The following is an 18,568-nucleotide window of genomic DNA, read 5'->3' as shown; positions in this document are numbered from 1 at the left end:
GGGGAAACTCGTCCCCCATATTCAGTATCCAGCCTGGGAATTTACATCTCAATGGTGACTGGGAGAACAGAGTACATTTACTTAACCTCTTCTATCCCAGGAGAGCAAATACCTCCAGGAAGCAGGAATCCTTCAGTCATTTTTTCTACTGTCATTTTCTTAAAGGGAATGTTCACCCTTCAACACCTTTTTTTTTTCAAACTAAATAGATTCAAAAAAATGTGGAGCTTTCTTAAAAGTAATGTATCATCAGAAAATCACCTATTGTTCAAATCAGGTTTTTGAGTTAAATGTATTTTTTTTTTATCGTTTTTTTTTTGTTGTTGTTTTTCCATATCACAATCTGTATTAAAAAAAAATTAGAAATCTTGCAATTCTCAAACCGGCCACTGGGGATTGTTCAGACTCTAACTTTCTGGAATCGCACATGTACATTAGCAGCAATGAAAATACACTGAGGCTATCTGTTGTATTGGAGCATCTAGTAAGCATGTGCAAAGGTCATCATGAAGGAAGGAGGAGGTGAGCTGTGATATCACCTATTGTGAATGGTGGGTCCTGTGTTATCTACTTTATATAGAGGTGTTATCAGTCATTGTACAGGAGGAGGAGGTGAGCTGTGACTTCACCTATTGTGAATGGTCGGTCCTGTGTTATCTACTGTATATAGAGGTGTTATTAGTTATTGTACAGGAGGTGGAGGAGGTGAGCTGTGATATCACCTCTTGTGAATAGGGATCCTGTATTATCTACTGTATATAGAGGTGTTATCAGTCACTCTACAGGAGGAGGAGGAGGTGAGCTGTGACATCACCTATTGTGAATGGTGGATCCTGTGTTATCTACTTTATATAGAAGTGTTATCAGTCATTGTACAGGAGGAGGAGGTGTGCTGTGAAATCACCTATTGTGAATGGTGGGTCCTGTGTTATCTACTTTATATAGAGGTGTTATCAGTCATTGTACAGGAGGAGGAGGTGAGCTGTGACTTCACCTATTGTGAATGGTCGGTCCTGTGTTATCTACTGTATATAGAGGTGTTATCAGTCACTCTACAGGAGGAGGAGGTGAGCTGTGATATCACCTATTGTGAATGGTGGATCCTGTGATATCTACTGTATATAGAAGTGTTATCAGTCATTGTACAGGAGGAGGAGGTGTGCTGTGAAATCACCTATTGTGAATGGTGGGTCCTGTGTTATCTACTTTATATAGAGGTGTTATCAGTCACTCTACAGGAGGAGGAGGAGGTGAGCTGTGATATCACCTATTGTGAATGGTGGATCCTGTGATATCTACTGTATATAGAAGTGTTATCAGTCATTGTACAGGAGGAGGAGGTGTGCTGTGAAATCACCTATTGTGAATGGTGGGTCCTGTGTTATCTACTTTATATAGAGGTGTTATCAGTCATTGTACAGGAGGAGGAGGTGAGCTGTGACTTCACCTATTGTGAATGGTCGGTCCTGTGTTATCTACTGTATATAGAGGTGTTATTAGTTATTGTACAGGAGGTGGAGGAGGTGAGCTGTGATATCACCTCTTGTGAATAGGGATCCTGTATTATCTACTGTATATAGAGGTGTTATCAGTCACTCTACAGGAGGAGGAGGAGGTGAGCTGTGACATCACCTATTGTGAATGGTGGATCCTGTGTTATCTACTTTATATAGAAGTGTTATCAGTCATTGTACAGGAGGAGGAGGTGTGCTGTGAAATCACCTATTGTGAATGGTGGGTCCTGTGTTATCTACTTTATATAGAGGTGTTATCAGTCATTGTACAGGAGGAGGAGGTGAGCTGTGACTTCACCTATTGTGAATGGTCGGTCCTGTGTTATCTACTGTATATAGAGGTGTTATCAGTCACTATACAGGAGGAGGAGGTGAGCTGTGATATCACCTATTGTGAATGGTGGATCCTGTGATATCTACTGTATATAGAAGTGTTATCAGTCATTGTACAGGAGGAGGAGGTGTGCTGTGAAATCACCTATTGTGAATGGTGGGTCCTGTGTTATCTACTTTATATAGAGGTGTTATCAGTCACTCTACAGGAGGAGGAGGAGGTGAGCTGTGATATCACCTATTGTGAATGGTGGATCCTGTGATATCTACTGTATATAGAAGTGTTATCAGTCATTGTACAGGAGGAGGAGGTGTGCTGTGAAATCACCTATTGTGAATGGTGGGTCCTGTGTTATCTACTTTATATAGAGGTGTTATCAGTCATTGTACAGGAGGAGGAGGTGAGCTGTGACTTCACCTATTGTGAATGGTCGGTCCTGTGTTATCTACTGTATATAGAGGTGTTATTAGTTATTGTACAGGAGGTGGAGGAGGTGAGCTGTGATATCACCTCTTGTGAATGGGGGATCCTGTATTATCTACTGTATATAGAGGTGTTATCAGTCATTGTACAGGAGGAGGAGGTAAGCTGTGACATCGCTTATTGTGTACGGTGGATCCTGTGTTATCTCCTGTATATAGAGGTGTTATCAGTCATTGTACAGGAGGAGGTGAGCTGTGACATCACCTATTGTGAATGGTTGATCCTGTGTTATCTCCTGTATATAGAGGTGTCATCAGTCATTGTATAGGAGGGGGAGGAGGCGAGCTGTGACATCACCTATTGTGAATGGTGGATCCTGTGTTATCTGCTTTATATAGAGGTGTTATCAGTCATTGTACAGGAGGAGGAGGAGGAGAGCTGTGATATCACCTATTGTGAATGGTGGGTCCTGTGTTATCTACTTTATATAGAGGTGTTATCAGTCATTGTACAGGAGGAGGAGGTGAGCTGTGACATCACCTATTGTGAATGGTCGGTCCTGTGTTATCTACTGTATATAGAGGTGTTATTAGTTATTGTACAGGAGGTGGAGGAGGTGAGCTGTAATATCACCTCTTGTGAATGGGGGATCCTGTATTATCTACTGTATATAGAGGTGTTATCAGTCATTGTACAGGAGGAGGAGGTGAGCTGTGACATCGCTTATTGTGTACGGTGGATCCTGTGTTATCTCCTGTATATAGAGGTGTTATCAGTCATTGTACAAGAGGGGAGGAGGTGAGCTGTGACATCACCTATTGTGAATGGTTGATCCTGTGTTATCTCCTGTATATAGAGGTGTCATCAGTCATTGTACAGGAGGGGGAGGAGGTGAGCTGTGACATCACCTATTGTGAATGGTGGATCCTGTGTTATCTGCTGTATATAGAGGTGTTATCAGTCATTGTACAGGAGGAGGAGGAGGAGAGCTGTGATATCACCTATTGTGAATGGTGTGTCCTGTGTTATCTACTGTATATAGAGGTGTTATCAGTCATTGTACAGGAGGGGGAGGAGATGAGCTGTGACATCACCTATTGTGAATGGTGGATTCTGTGTTATTTACTGTATATAGAGGGGTTATCAGTCATTGTACAGGAGGAGGAGGTGAGCTGTGACATCACTTATTGTAAATGGTGGATCCTGTGTTATCTACTGTATATAGAGGTGTTATCAGTCATTGTACAGGAGGAGGAGGAGAAGAGCTGTGACATCACTTATTGTGAATGGTGGATCCTGTGTTATCTACTGTATATAGAGGTGTTATCAGTCATTGTACAGGAGGCGGAGGTGAGCATAGGCGGATTATAATGAAGGCAATCGGGGCTACCACCAGATTATTATATGTGCGGCGCCGCGACACATAACGGGCAGAAAGTGGCGGGGGGGCCCCCGGACCGCTCCCCCAGCAGTGGCGCACAGCGCTACTTCTTCTTCGGCCGGGCCAACACTGCAGCTGTTAACTTCCCTGTGCTGGCCCGGTCGCGTCACAGCTAGGAGACACGGCCCTGTGTGCGGCAGTGTCTGCTAGTGTGACGTCACACAGTGTGAGCTGCACTGCTTCACCGGAGAGGAGCCGGGGGATGGTGAGTGTGTGTGTGAGTGTCTGTGTGATTGAGTGAGTGAGTGTGTGTGTGTGCAGGCAGATATCATTGTGTGATGTCTGTTTATATGTATTTTTGTGTTTCAAATGTGTTTATGCATGTATGTATATGTCTGTATATGTTTGTGTGTGCGTGACTGCGTGCGGCCTCCCGCTGTCTCTGGGGGGGGCACCGTGCGGCCTCCCACTGTGTATAGATGGCGCTGTGCGGCCTCCTGCTGTGTATAGATGGCTACGTGCGGCCTTCCGATGTGTATAGATGGCTACGTGCGGCCTCCTGCTGTGTATAGATGGCTACGTGCAGCCTCCCGCTGTGTATAGATGGCTACGTGCGGCCTCCCGCTGTGTATAGATGGCTACGTGCGGCCTCCCGCTGTGTATAGATGGCTACGTGCGGCCTCCCGCTGTGTATAGATGGCTACGTGCGGCTCCCTGCTGTGTATAGATGGCGCCATGCGGCTCCCTGCTGTGTATAGATGATTACGTGCGGCCTCCTGCTGTGTATAGATGGCTACGTGCGGCCTCCTGCTGTGTATAGATGGCTACGTGCGGCCTCCCGCTGTGTATAGATGGCACCGTGGGGCCTCCCGCTGTGTATAGATGGCTACGTGTGGCCTCCCGCTGTGTATAGACGGCTACGTGTGGCTTCCTGCTGTATATAGATGGCTACGTGCGGCCTCCCGCTGTGTATAGATGGCGCCGTGCGGCCTCCTGCTGTGTATAGATGGCTACGTGGGGCCTCCTGCTGTGTATAGATGGCGCCATGCGGCCTCCTGCCGTGTATAGATGGCTACGTGTGCTCAATATTGAGTCATACAATTAATGTAAGGCTATGAGCCCACGATGCAGAAATGCTCCGGATTTTTTTTGAGCGTTTCTGCATCTCCCTGGCAGAAAAAACGCATGCGGATTGTACATGCGGACTGTACATGCGGATTGTACATGCGTTTTTCCTGCCAGGGACATGCGGATGTGAAGCGTTCTTCACTTTCATTTCCGCATGCGGGTTGACAAGCGCTTTCCAAGCGATTTTAGCATCACTTGGAAAGTGCTTGACAACTTGGTCACACTATATAAATCCATGCAAACGACATGGATTTATATAGTGTGACCGTAAAAGAATGGTAAAAAATAAAAAATAAATATATAATTACTTTCTGATGGCCTGCCGACGTCAGCGGTCGCATGACCCGTCACATGACTAAATGACGTCACGGCAGATCCTTTTCAGACCATCGCGTGCTGCCGGCAAGCCAGGACGCATCGGATAAAGACACCGCGGGCCATCAGAAGGTAAGTATAATATTTATTTTTTATTTTATTCTTTTTTTTACAGGTTCTTTGGTACCCGGGTCCGGAGGAGAGTCTCCTCTGCTCCAATCCCGGGTACCATCCGCACATTGAAACACATGGAATCCGCATGTACAGATGCAGTGATGCGGATTCCATGCGTTCCAATGCAAGTCAATGGCGGCGAAAACGCAGCACTTCCGCAAAATAATTGGTAGTGCTGCGGATTTCTCCGCAATGATAACCCGCAGTGGAAATTTTCGCAGCAGTGCACAGCACATGCGGATTATCATTGAGGGACAGGGCAGACCTTCTACCAAGTGTTTTTTAAGCGTTTCTGCAGCGGAATTGCCGCTGCGGAAACACTTAAAAAAACGCATAGTGGGCACACAGCCTAAAAAAATATATTATTATACCGTATATTCCGGCGTATAAGACGACTTTTGAAGACTGAAAAATCTTCTGTCTAGTCTGGGGTCGTCTTATACGCCGGTAATGTTTTTGAACTTTCAGAAATTGACATGCGGGGATACTCTGGGGGTGTTAATAAGCTGCCGTGGCCGTATCCCTGCCATGTGGGAGTTAATATAAGGTGGAGGGAGTTAAAATACGGCGGCGGTAGGTCCAGACAGTCAGCGCTTCTGTGCTGAAACTGACACATCGCTGCGCTGTGTCTTCTCAGGCCTGGGACACAGCGCAGCGTATTCCCAGCAGCGGAGACAGACAGAACCTAGCGAACTTTCCTGACACATCGCAGTGTCTTCCCAGCTCCGGACACAGCGCAGGGCTTCTGTGCCGACAGCTTTCACTTGTCACAGAAGCGCTGCGCTGTGTCCGGAGCTGGGAAGTTCGCATCGCTTCTGTGACAAGTAGTGTTGAGCATTCCGATACTGTAATATCGGGTATCGGCCGATATTCGCGGTATCGGAATTCCGATACTTAATTCCGATACTTTTACAATATCGAATACCGGAATCGGAAGTTCCCATAATGCCTGCGCTCTGCAGTGTCTCTGAAGGATGAAAAGCGGGATGGCAGCGCTCAGCTGCGATCCAGCCTGTCATCAGAATGCCATCCCAGCGTGGGAGAATTCTCCTGATTGTTTAAAAGCCGGCGGGCGGTAAAAAGCCGCCGGCTTTTAAACAATCACACAGCCCCATACTGCTTCCCCGCAGCCTCCCACCCCGATCCTCCGCTCCCCTCGCCACCTCCCATCCCGATCGCAAGTTAGGACCGGGCGGGGAGTGCAGCACAAAGGAGCGGGGAGCGAAGGACCCGGGCGGGGAAGCCGGCAGTGAAAAGACTTCACCGCCGGCTTTCCCGTTCTGTGCTGCACTTTCCCGCCGGTTATTTCAAATGAACAGCTGAGGTATCAGGTGATGCCGATCAGCTGTTCATTTGAAGTCGCCGCGGTGCCCTCAGAGGATTCATGTGAGTTCATGCTTGACTGCATTGCATGAACTCACATGAACTTTCCCACGGTCTCACAGGTCAGCCTCACCTCTCAGACCCGTCATGATTGGTGTGTGCGGGTGTCTGTGCGTGTGTCTGCGAGTGTGTGCGGGGTGTCTGTGAGATGTCTGCGAGTGTGTGCGGGTGTGCGCGATGTGTCTGTGCGATGTCTGCGAGTGTGTGCGGGTGTGCGCGATGTGTCTGTGCGATGTGTGCGGGTGTCTGTGCGTGTGTCTGCGAGTGTGTGTGCGATGTCTGTGAGATGTCTGCGAGTGTGTGCGGGTGTGCGCGATGTGTCTGTGCGATGTCTGCGAGTGTGTGCGGGTGTGCGCGGTGTCTGTGCGATGTCTGGGGGTGTGTGCGGTGTCTGTGCGATGTCTGCGGGTGTGCGCGGTGTCTGTGCGATGTGTGCGGGTGTGTGCGTGCAGGCAGACATAGGCCGATGTGACACTACTACTCCCATCGGCCTATGTCTGTCCCCCGTCCACTCCTGCCAGCAGGATCAGCTCGATGGGAGCAGTAGTTCCCATCAGCCTGATCCTGCTATATAAATTGCCCTACTGTGTCCCCAATAAATGTTAAATACATGTCATTGGTGGCCAGTGGTCACCTACAATAAATTAGTTCATACATTACCTGTCCCCGCCGATCGCCACCTAAAATAAAGTAAAAAATAAAAAACTACACCTATACTCACCTAGACACCTAATTCCCCGAAGCCATCGATCTCCTGTAATAAAATATAAAATAATAAACCACAACCTTATCCTTACCCCTCCGTAGTAGTCCACGAGTGTCCCACGAAGATCTCCAGTTCAGAGCAGCCACATAGAATGTGACCGCTCTGAACCGCTGCCGCCGCTAGAATGACGGGGCCGTAAAGCAGCCCCGTCATTGCATAAGCGGGTTCGCCGGAGTTCAGGCAGCGCTGCTCCGGTCAGCTCCTTTACGGCCCTGCTGTACCGTGAGAAATTCCCACGGTACAGCAGTGCCGTAAAGGAGGTCTCCGGAGCTGCGCTGCCTGAATGCACTCCGGTGACCTCAGTCAGTGGCTCCCGCTGCCGGGAGCGGACGTGTTCCCGGCAGTGTGAGCTTACAGCAGCCATGCACAGCTGTCACCATCTCCAGATGTGACAGCTGTGCATGGGAGATCAGCGCAGGAACGTGGACAGGTAACTATTTTTTTTTTTAGTAAACTAAGAATTAAATAAAATGGTGTGGTTTATTTCAAAAAAATTATTTTTTTCTTGGTGTAGTGTGTGTTTTTTCTTTTTAACACTTTGTAGGTTAGTAATGGGGGTGTCTTATAGACGCCCATCATTACTAACCTGGGCTTCATGGCAGCTGGCGCTGACATGAACCCCAGCCCTATTACCCTCTGCCACCGCACCAGGGCAGCGTGGAAGAGCGAGGCTAAGTGCCAGAATTGGCGCATCCTATGGATGCGCCATTTCTGGGGCGGCTGACGGCTGGTGTTTCTAGCCTGGGAGGGGGCCAATATTCATGGCACCCTTCCTGGGCTATTAATATCAGCCCCCAGCTGTCTGCCTAGCCTTTGCTAGCTATTAAAATAGGGGGTACCCCACGTCATTTTTTTGGGGGGGTCCCCCATTTTAATAGCTACTAAAGGCTAGGTATTCAGCTGGGGGCTGATATTAGTAGTCTGGGAAGCTCCGTGGGTATTACCCACTTCCCAGGCTTCAAACATCTGCCCCAGCCGTCTGCTTAACCTCCGCTAGAGACTAAAATTATGGGGGATCCCACGCCAATTTTTTTTAAAATAAATCCTTTATTTTAACACTAAATGACAAGTACAGTAATCAACTCTGTCACTGTACTTCATATATATGTGACTGACATGTTTCTATCTATCTAATCTATGTATGATTCTCTATTCCTTCTGTTCTAAATTGTCGGGTACCGCTGCTGAATTGCCGGCCGGCTTTTTTAAAGAGACGGTGCACAAAAACACTATTATATTTTTTAATAAATCCTTTACACTAAATGACAAGTACAGTAAGCAACACTGTCACTGTACTTCTTATATATGTGACTGACATGTTTCTATCTATCTAATCTATGTGTGAAGCTCTATTCTTTCTGTTGTAAATTGTCGGGTACCGGTGTATGCCGCTGATGAAAATGGATGACAGTAATGTTGTTGTTGTATGCCTTATGTTTATGAGTGACAGTTTTCCTGCTATATACCTGCATGTCATAAGAATTTAAATTAAAAAAGGACCATGTTAAATTCAAATCTGTTTTTTTTTTATTTTTACCGGTGTTTGGTATGCGTTGGAAAAGGGGTAGTCTTATACGGTGAATATATCCTAAACTCTATATTTTAACAGGAAAGTAGGGGGGTCGTCTTATACACCAGGTCGTCTTATACGCCGGAATATACGGTAATTACATCAGGTGTGTATGTGGGGGGGGGGCCGCGCCTTCTAAACTGCCCGGGGCCCTTGCGACTCTTAATCCACCCCTAGAGGTGAGCTTTGGCATCACCTATTGTAAATGGTGGATCCTGCGTTATCTACTGTATATAGAGGTGTTATCAGTCATTGTACAGGAGGCAGAGGTGAGCTGTGACATAATCTATTGTAGTGTATCTTGTCATTGTAATCCCATCTCTGCTGATAAGGAGCCTGCTGAAAACTCTTCCTGAAAAGACAGGAAATCTAGTCTAGTCTAAAAAAAGCCCCAGTAGCCCAGTGGCCGGTAATAAAATTGCAAGATTACTAATTTCGTGTTTGTTTGTTTGTTTTTATAAAAATCGTGCTATGAAAAAAACATTGCCAAAAAGTTTAATAAATGCATGTAACACAAAAATCTGATTTACACAATGTCATTTTCTGATGATTATCCCTTCTATATATCTTTATGGCGATCAGAGCTTTGTTTTTCTGATACAAAGCTCCAAATTCCTTGGCTAGGTAAGTAAAATAAAAAAAAAATTGTCTCCTTGTAGTCACCACTAGGTGGAGCTTAGGAGCCTAGCGCGTACTAGTTATACATTGAAGTTATGATTGCCCTGTCTGCAGTGAGCTCCCTCTAGTGGTGACTATAGGAAGCCAAATTGCTGCAATAAAGCAGTGATCCGACTATTATCCGGCTGTAAGCTGTTCTGAAGAGATGGGTTTTCAAGTTTCTCTTGAAAGTTCCAAATGTAGGGGATAGTCGGAAGCATGGGCGTACCCAGGATCAAAACTAGGGGGGGCAAGCCATGGTCACAGATACCGAAGAGAAATATATATATAGTACAATGCAAAGATTTCACTTCTTACATTACATGAGTGATATCTATTGCAAATTCCACAAGAGTTCAGAAAACGGCAAATTGCTCCACACAGTATACTGGCCCCCATATAATGCTCCATACAGGATACTGGTCCCCATATAAAGCTCCATACAGGATACTGGTCCCCATATAAAGCTCCATACAGGATACTGGCTCCCATATAATATTCCATACGGGATACTGGCCCCCATATAACGCTCCATACAGAATACTGGCCCACATATAATGCTCCATAAAGGATACTGGCCCCCATATAACGCTCCATACAGAATACTGGCCCCCATATAACGCTCCAGGCAGGATACTGGCCCCCATATAACGCTCCATCCAGGATAGTGGCCCCCATATAACGCTCCATACAGAATACTGGCCCCCATATAATGCTTCATACAGAATACTGGCTCCCATATAACGCTCCATACAGGATACTGGCCCCCATATAATGCTCCATACAGAATACTGGCTCCCATATAACGCTCCATACAGGATACTGGCCCCCATATAATGCTCCATACAGAACACTGGCCCCCATATAACGCTCCATACAGAATACTGGCCCCCATATAACGCTCCATACAGGATACTGGCCCCCATATAATGCTCCATACAGAATACTGGCCCCCATATAATGCTCCATACAGAATACTGGCCCCCATATAACGCTCCATACGGAATACTGGCCCCCATATAATGTTCCATACAGGATAATGGCCCCCATAAAATGCTCCATACAGAATACTGGCCCCCATATAACGCTCCATACGGAATACTGGCCCCCATATAACACTCCATACAGGATACTGGCCCCCATATAACGCTCCATGCAGGATACTGGCCCCCATATAACGCTCCATGCAGGATACTGGCCCCCATATAACGCTCCATACAGAATACTGGCCCCCATATAACGCTCCATACAGAATACTGGCCCCCATATAACACTCCATACAGAACACTGGCACCCATATAATGCTCCATGCAGGCTGTTCCCCACACATAATGCCTCATGCAGGCTGTCCCCCCCACACACATAATGCCCCACGCAGGCTGTTCCCCCCACATAATGCCCCACGCTGGCTGTTCCCCCCACATAATGCCCCATGCAGGCTGTTCCCCCCCATATAATGCCCCATGCAGGCTGTTCCCCCCCATATAATGCCCCATGTAGGATGTCACCCCACCTTATAATGCCCCATGCATGATGACACCCCCCCCCTTCCTTATAATGCCCCATGCAGGATGTCACACCCCCCCTCCCTTATAATGCCCCATGCAGGATGTCACCCCCCCTCCCTTATAATGTCCCATGCAGGATGTCACACCCCCCCCCCCTTATAATGCCACATGCAGGATGTCACCCCCCTTATAATGCCCCATGCAGGATGTCACCTCCCCCTTATAATGCCCCATGCAGGATGTCACCCCCCTTATAATGCCCCATGCAGGATGTCACACACACACCCCCCTTATAATGCCCCATGCAGGATGTCACACACCCCCACCTCACCCCCCTCCCTTATATTGCCCCATGCCTCCATATAATAAAAAAAAAAAATCAAATATTCACCTCACATCTCACCTGCTGCCGCTGCTCCGGACTCCAGCGTCGCCGGCCTCATCCCGCTCTGCGCTGTGACTGTTCAGGAGAGAGAGCGGTGTAAAGACGTCACCACGCCCTCTGACCTGAGACGTCACAGTGCAGCAGCCGCGGAGGATGCAGGAGCTGCTGCGAAGGCACGGGGAGGGATAAGTATTGTGCCGGGTGCCGGGGCCCTGAGTAAGAGGGGGGGAGCGGGCGCTGACTGTGAGGGGCCCCCCCGTCTGCTCAGGGCCCCGGCATTTGCCCGGGTGCACCGAGTGCTGACGCCGGCCCTGGTGTGCGGTTTGCGTGCCTGCTTCTAGGGGGGGGGCAGCTGCCCCCACCCGCCCCACGGTGGGTACGCCCATGGTCGGAAGTGTTGGGGAACAGAATTCCAGGATGGAATGTTGGGGATATTTGGGAGAAGCCTTACAGGCGGTTAGGTGAGGAACGTACGATTGTGGAGGAGAGAAGGAAGTCTTGAGATATACAGTATGGGGGAGACAAATTATGAACAGCTTTGTAGGTCAGTGTTAGCAGTTTGAAGTAGATACGTTGTGGAACTGGAAGCCAGTGAAGGGATTTGTAGTGGGGAGAAGCAGAGGAGTAGTGAGGAGAAAGGTGGATTAAGAGGGGTGCGAGAGGGTTAGCAGAAAGGCCACAGAGGAGGATATTACAGTAGTCGAGATGGGAGATGATGAGAGCATGCACTGTTATTTTAGTAAATGAAGGGTTAAGGAAAGAACGGATTCTATTCTGGAATACAGTACACTGTAATACAGTGTCCATTTTAGGACATGATCAGATATCAAAATCAAACATCAGAATGATGTCAGTTTGAGACTAAATACCCTGTCTGAGAACTGATTTTGATAAACTAGATGGTGGCGCGATTCTAACGCATCGGGTATTCTAGAATATGTATGCGGCCGACCGGGCGCAATCAGCAGAGCGGTGTTTAAATTTGGCGCCAAAATCGCTGATTGGTCGCGTTAGGCAACCGCGACCAATCAGCAAAGCGGTGTTTAAATTTGGCGGCAATATCGGTGATTGGTCGCGGGCGGCGGCCGCGACCAATCTGCGAACCGTGTTAGTGAGGACTGGTGAGCGTGTTTAAATTTGGCACCAAAATCGCTGATTAGTCGCGACCAATCAGCAGAGCGGTGTTTAAATTTGGCCGCTGACCGCAACCAATCAGCAGAGCGATACAGAGCGGGGTTTAAATTTGGCACCAAAATCGCTGATTGGTCGCCAGCCGCGACCAATCAGCAGAGCGGTGTTTAAATTTGGCGCCAAAATCGCTGATTGGTCGAGGCCGCCGGCCGCGACCAATCAGCGATTTTGGCGCAAAATTTAAACAACGCTCTGCTGATTGGTCACGGCCGTCAGACGCGACTAATCAGCGACTTTGGGACCAAATTTAAACCCCGCTCTGCATCGCTCTGCTGATTGGTTGAGGCCGGCGACCGCGACCAATCAGCAGAGCGTTGTTTAAATTTGGCGCCAGTCTCGCTGATTGGTCGCGGATGGCGGCCGCGACCAATCAGCAGAGCGGTGTTTAAATTTGGCGCCAAAATCGCAGATTGGTCGCGGGAGGCGGCCGCGACCAATCAGCGAACCGTGTTAGTGAGGAATGGAGAGCGTGTTTAAATTTGGCATCAAAATCGCTGATTAGTCGCGACCGCGACCAATCAGCAAAGAGGTGTTTAAATTTGGCGACAATACTGCTGATTGGTCGCGGCCGGCGACCGCGACCAATCAGCAGAGCGATGCAGAGCGGGGTTTAAATTTGGCGCCAAAATCGCTGATTGGTCGCCGGCCGCGACCAATCAGCAGAGCGGTGTTTAAATTTGGCGCCAAAATCGCTGATTAGTCGCGGCTGACGGCCGCGACCAATCAGCAGAGCATTGTTTAAATTTTGCGCCAATACTGCTGATTGATCTCGGCCAGCGTCCGCGACCAATCAGTAGAGCGTTGTTTAAATGTGGCGGCAAGATCGGTGATTGGTCGCGGCCGCTATTTAAATGTGGCGCCCAAATTGGTGATTGGTCGCGGGCAGAGCGCGACCAATCAGCGAATCGTATTGGTGAGGAGCGGGGAGCGGAATCGTATTAGTGAGGACCGGGGAGCGCCGCTGCCTGTGCGGCTACTTCCGCTGCGAGAACCCGGGACATTAGCGGGCGCTCGCAGCAGAAGTATCCCGACCCGCAGCACCGCTCCAAGTTCTTCCCTTCACACCCTAGCCGCTGATGTCCCCACAGTATCAGCATGGTGTTACAAAGGTCCGGACATTTGTGTTAAAAATCGCTGATTGGTCGCTGGCGCTGCCCGCGACCAATCACCGATTTGGGCGCCAAATTTAAATATCGGCCGCGACCAATCACCGATCTTGGCTCCACATTTAATCACCACTGTGCTGATTGGTCGCCGACGCTGGGCACGACCAATCACCGATTTTGGCGCCACATTTAAATAGCGTCCGCGACCAATCAGTACAGCGGTGTTTAAATGTGGAGCCAAGATCGGTGATTGGTCGCGGCCGATATTTAAATTTGGCGCCCAAATCGGTGATTGGTCGCGGGCAGCGCTAGCGACCAATCAGCGATTTTTAACACAAATGTCCGAACCTTAGTAACACCATGCGGATACTGTGGGGACATCAGCGGCTAGGGTGTCGAGGGAGGACCGGGGAGCGGCGCTGCGGGTCGTGATACTTCTGCTGCGAGCGCCGGCTCATGTCCCGTGTTCTCGCAGCGGAAGTATCCGCATAGGCAGCGCCGCTGACATCCATGCGGCAAGGGTGTGAAGGGAGGACCGGGGAGTGGCGCTGACATCCAATTGGTCGCAGCCGCTATTTAAATGTGCCGCACAAATCGTTGATTGGTCGCAGTCTTGGCCCGCGACCAATCACTGATCTTGCGGCTAAAGTTAACCACTACTGTGCTGATTGGTCGCGGCCGATATTTAAATTTGGCGCCCAAATCGGTGATTGGTCGCTGGCAGCGTCCGCGACCAATCAGCACAGCGGTATTTAACTTTTGCGCTAAGATCAGTGATTGGTCGGGTCCGAAGACCGCGACCAATCATCGAATCGTCTTGGTGAGGACCGGGGAGCGGCGCTGCCTGTGCGGCTACTTCCGCTGCGAGAACCCGGGACATGAGCGGGCGCTCGCAGCAGAAGTATCCCGACCCGCAGCGCCGCTCCCCAGTCCTCCCTTCCGCATGGGTGTCAGCGACGCCGGCGGTCCTTCCGCAGCTATCGGCCGGGACATGAGCGCCTCGCGGCGCTCATCTCCCGGCTGCATCTCCGTCCCGCAGAAGGGTCCGGCGGTCGGGGTCCTTCTGCTGGTACCGGCCGAGAGATGAGCGCCTCCCGGCTGCATCGCCGCTGAGCTCCGTCCCGCAGATGAGCCGCTAACGGCCGCCATCTTTTTTCTGAAATCCCGCAGCGCTGATTGGCCGCTGCCGGACCAATGAGCGACGCGGGATTTCCTGGACAGACAGACAGACAGACAGACAGACGGACGGACGGGATAAGACAATTATATATATAGATGATCCTGACACGTGATTCTGACGAGTGATTTTGACGAGCGATTCTGACAAGTGACTTTTACAATAAAAAAAAGTAACTGTTTGCTGATGGGACTTGAACCCAAAATTCTGTGTCCTAAAGCCAGTGCACTAACCACTAAGCTATAAACTCAGTTGTAAACACCTAGGAGTTCTATTTGGTTATATGATTTTCAGTGCAAACTCGTCTATAACTCATTGGGACTTATGCACAGACTGTAAACAAGCCAAATTCAAATGATGTTTGATATTGATGTGTGAGTCTGATGTGTGACTTTCTTCAAACATCAGAATCACAATGACTTTTAGTCACCCTGAGTATTTTCATGGTTGATCTCATAAAACAAGAAAAGCCATCAGTTAGTATCATTCGACTGGATAGCTTAATGGTAAGTCATTGTGATTCTGACAAGTTTGCACTGAAAATCATATAACCAAATAGAACTCTTAGGTTTTAACAACTGAGTTTATAGCTCAGTGGTTAGTGCACTTGCTTTGGGATGCAGAAATTTGAGCTCAAGTCCCATCAGGGAACAGTTACTTTTTTATTTATTATTATTACAGTTGTAAAAGTCACTTGTCAAAGTCACTCGTCAGAATCACTCGTCAGAATCACTCGTCAGGATCACTTGTCAGAATCACTTGTCAGAATCGCTTGTCAGACAGGGTATTTAGCCTCAAACTGACATCATTCTGATGTTTGATTTTGATATCTGATCATGTCGTAAAATGGACACTCTTCTGGAAATATTTTTGAGTTGGAGGCTGCAATAGCTTGGATGTGTGGTTTGAAGGACAAGGCCGAGTCAAGGGTTAGTCTGAGGCAGGGGAAAGCTTGATGAAATTTATTGTGATAGATAGATCAGGTAGGGAAGGTAGGTGAGATGAAGGAATGATGATGAGTTAAGTTTTACATTTAGCTTTAGGAAGCGAGAGGAGAAGAAGGAGGATATGGCTGCTAGACATGCTGGGATTCTGGCCAGCAGGGAGGTGACGTCTGGGCCAGAGAGGTAGATCTGAGTGTGATCAGCGTTTAGATGGTAATTGAAGCCATGGGACTTTATGAGTTGTCCCAGGCCAAAGGTATAGATAGAAAAGAGTAGGGGTCCTAAGACAGAGCCTTGAGGGATTCCGAAAGAGAGATGATGGGATGAAGAGGTAGTGTGGGAGTGGGAGATGCTAAATGTGCGGTTGGAAATGTATGAGGAGATCTCGGAGAGGGCAAGGTCTGTGATACCAAGGGAAGAAAGGATCTATAGTAGAAGGGAGTGGTCAACTGTGTCAAAGGCAGAGGAAAGATCTAGAAGGAGAAGTCTAGAGAAATGGCTGTTAGCTTTGGCAGTGAGTAAGTCATTGGGGATTTTGGTTGGGGCAGTTTCGGTGGAATGATGGAGGCTGAAGTCAGATTGAAGGTTGTCAAAGAGTAGGTTAGATGAGAGGTGGGAGGAAAGTATAGTGTGGATGTCTTTTTCGAGGAGTTTGGAGGTGAATGAGAGCAGCGATATGGGCCAAAAGCTGGATGTAGAGGTCGGGTCGAGGGATGGCTTCTTCAGGGTTTGTGTAATTGTGGCAGGTTTGAAAGCAGAGGGGAAGGTACCAGAAGTTAATGATAAGTTGAAGAGATGGGTTAGGGCTGGGATAAGCATGGTGGTGAAGTTGGGGAGGAGGTGGGATGGGATGGGGTCAAGTGTACAGGTTGTGAGGTTCGATTTGGAGAGGAGATGAGTAAGCTCTCCTTCCGTGATGGTGGGGAGGAAGGTTAAGAGTGGAGGGTAGTGGTCTGGTATACATAGGGGTTGCGGTGGTTGAGTAGTAAAGACTTGCCTGATTTTGTTGACCTTTTTATTGAACTGTACGGTGAAGTCTTCGAAGTCTTCGGCAGCAATGAGGGAGATTGGAGGGGTCAGTGTTGGGCGGAGTAGGGAGTTAAGGTGTTAAATAACTACTTGGGGTTGTGGGATACAGAGGATAGGAGTGTTGTGAAGTAGGCCTGTTTAGCGGAGGTGAGGACTGACTTGAATGTGAAAGTTGCTTTTTCGAATGTGCTGAAGTCTTCCTTAGACTGTGTGCCCACGATGTGTTTTTTAAGCGTTTCCGCAGCGGCAAAAACGCTGCAGAAAAACGTAAAAAACGCATGGTAGAAGGCCTGCCACGTTCCCCAATGATAATCCGCATGTGCTGTGCACATGCTGCGGAAATTTCCGCTGCGGATTATCATTGCGGAAAAAAACGCAGCACTAACAATTATTTTGCGGAAGCGCGGCGTTTTCGCCGCCATTCACTTGCATTAGAACGCATGGATTCCGCTTCACTAGATAAGGACATGCGGAATACATGCGTTCAATGTGCGGATGGTACCCAGGTCTAGAGGAGAGGAGACTCTCCTCCGGACCCGGGTACCATAGAAAACTGTAAAAAAAACAATAAAATAAAAAATAAATATTATATTTACCTTCTGATGGCCCCCCGATGTCCTTGTCTCTGCTTGCCGGCAGCTCGCGATGGACTGGAGGACCTGTGCTGACGTCATAGTCATGTGACGGGTCACGCGACGCTGACGTCGGCAGGTCCTTCAGTGTACCACGATCTGCCAGCAGCCAGGACGGAGTGAAGCAAGACTGCGGGGGCCATCGGAAGGTAAGTATAGATTTATTTTTTATTTTTGACCATTCTTAAAGTCACACTATATAAATCCATGCCGTTTGCATGGATTTATATAGTGTGACCAAGTTGTCAAGCACTTTCCAAGTGATGCTAAAATCGCTTGGAAAACGCTTGTCAACCCGCATGCGGAAATGCAAGTGAAGAATGCTTCACATCCGCATGTCCCTGGCAGGAAAAACGCATGTACAATCCGCATGTACAATCCACATGTACAATCCGCATGTGTTTTTTCTGCCAGGGTGATGCAGAAACGCTCAGGAAAAATCCGGAGCATTTCTGCATCGTGGGCACATAGTCTTAGTGTGTTTTCTTCCAACGCCGCTCTGTAACCCTGGACACTCGCCGAAGCTTTTTGGTGAGGTTGTTGTGCCAGGGTTGTCTATTAATTCGTTATGAAAGGACTCTAGCTATTACTAATTATGGGGTACTCGGGCAGGCATTAATGTCTGGCACTGTTTAGGGGGGACTCTTTCTAACACTATTTATGGGGTACTCCAGTTGTCACTGTTGTTACTGACATTGATGTTGGCATGCTTCAGTGCCGCCCACGGTCTCACATGGAACCACCTGGAAACGCATATATATGGGTATGGGGTACTGGGCTGGGACACCACAAATTTTCCAGAACTGTTTCCAAAAAATCAGGACAGTCACGCAAATTCAGGACATTAGGCACATATGCATAGGACGCTGTAGATGGCAATGTTATAGGGTAACTTTTTTCATTGTTAATTATATTACACTCTGGTTAGCGTTATGGTCTGCATGTTATGTG

General features: G+C 48.4%; 1 protein-coding gene across 3 annotated transcripts in view; it reads right to left on the bottom strand.

Moving 5' to 3' along the window:
• ARHGAP8 (Rho GTPase activating protein 8) overlaps positions 1 to 18,568 on the bottom strand; it is a 203,781-nt gene that overhangs the window by 123,948 nt on the left and 61,265 nt on the right. The gene's annotated exons all lie outside the window — the stretch shown is intronic.

Source organism: Phyllobates terribilis, unplaced genomic scaffold, assembly GCF_046119375.1.
Source record: "Phyllobates terribilis strain yellow unplaced genomic scaffold, ASM4611937v1 Scaffold_10__3_contigs__length_209671492, whole genome shotgun sequence".
Classification (NCBI taxonomy): domain Eukaryota; kingdom Metazoa; phylum Chordata; class Amphibia; order Anura; family Dendrobatidae; genus Phyllobates; species Phyllobates terribilis.
Note: the sequence above shows the minus strand (reverse complement) of the source record. Positions and strands in the feature narration are given on the sequence as shown.